The 1,542-nt window shown below is 38.8% G+C and overlaps 1 non-coding gene across 1 annotated transcript; it reads left to right on the top strand.

Annotated features, from left to right (window-relative positions):
• Positions 1-200: 200 nt before the first annotated feature.
• LOC112712637 (small nucleolar RNA R71) lies at positions 201-304 on the top strand. The gene has a single exon (XR_003157861.1). It is a non-coding gene; the product is annotated as a small nucleolar RNA R71 (small nucleolar RNA).
• Positions 305-1,542: the final 1,238 nt, after the last annotated feature.

Consider the following 1,542-nt stretch of genomic DNA (forward strand, 5'->3'; position numbering starts at 1 on the left):
TCTGAGCTACCCCATTGTTCACAGTGTTCCTCTCAGAAGTGTACATATACTGGTTGTTGGCAACCATATCAATAAGCTCCTATGCCTCTTCAAGCGTCTTCTTGAAGTGGAGGGATCCACCTGCAGAGTGGTCTAATGACATATTGGATGCCTCAGATAGGCCGTCATAGAAGATGTCTAGCATGGTCCAATCTGAAATCATGCCAGGAGGACATCTCCTAATCAGTTGCTTGTATCTTTCCCAAGTTTCATAGAGGGATTCACCCTCTTCCTGTCTGAAGGTTTGTACTTCCACCCTGAGCTTGCTCAGCTTTTGAGGTGGAAAAAACTTGGTCAAAAATCCATTAACTACCTTCTCCCATGTATCTAGCCTTTCTTTAGGATGAGAATCCAACTATAGCCTTGCTTTGTCTCTTACAGCAAATGGAAAGAGCATGAGCTTGTAGACTTTTGGTGTTACTCCATTAGTCTTGACAGTGTCACATATCTGCAGGAAGTCAGATATGAATTTTTTTGGATCTTCCTGTGGAAATCCATGAAATTGGCAGTTCTGTTGTACTAGAATGACCAGTTGAGGTTTCAACTCAAAGTTGTTTGCACCAATGGCAGGAATGGAGATGCTGCACCCATAGAAATCAGAATTGGGTGCAGTGTAAGATCTTAGGACCTTTCTTGTGTCACCCTTATTATCTGGGTTAGCTGCCATTGTTGTATCTTCAGCTTCTTGTTCTAGAGCTCCAAATTCTTTATGGCTCTGCTAGCCTGAGCTTATTGCAGACGCCTTCTTAGAGTCCTTTTAGGTTCAGGATCCGGATCAAAGAGATGTTCTTTATCCCTACTCCTGTTCATAAACAAGAAGAAAGAAACCAAGAAGAGAAAGAGAAAGGAGTCTCTATGTCAGAGTATAGAGGTCCTTGTGAGAGCATTAGAAGAAGAGAAAAGAAAAGAAAGATGTCTCTTAATTTAAAATGAATTTCCAAAAATATAGAGGGGAAAGAAAAATAGAATATTTTCGAAAATAATAATGCTCTACATCCATGTAAAAAATGCATCCAAGTTATCCAAGTAATATTGGTTAGACGCGCTCCCCTCTTTCCCTCACTCGTTTGTCGTACACGCGCTACATATAACGTGTTGCAACCTAAAGGTTTGCTCAACGTAAACCTTCAGATGCAACATAAACCTCCTCCTCTTCTCTGCTTGCATTCTTCCTTATTGATCTGCATTGCCTTCGTCGTTCTTCTCTGGTTGCGTTCATCGATCTTCTCGTTTTCTTCTTTCGATTTGGTTACGTTGCATTTATCTTCTTCCTATTCTTCTTCAATATGTACTTTGGAATCAAAATAATGAATAACTCAACTTCAAATCAGTTAAATGAGAGCGATTTGGATTATTATTCTGAAAAGAATCAAACTGACGAAGTTTGGATTATTCAATTTTGAATCGAATTGAATGGAATTCAATTTCTAATTTGAATTGAATTGAATGGATGGTGTACTGAATTGAATAAAATTGAATTGATAATTTGTAAATTGTAGGCAG

Source organism: Arachis hypogaea, chromosome 1 (assembly GCF_003086295.3).
Source record: "Arachis hypogaea cultivar Tifrunner chromosome 1, arahy.Tifrunner.gnm2.J5K5, whole genome shotgun sequence".
In the NCBI taxonomy this organism is placed as follows: Eukaryota; Viridiplantae; Streptophyta; class Magnoliopsida; order Fabales; family Fabaceae; genus Arachis; species Arachis hypogaea.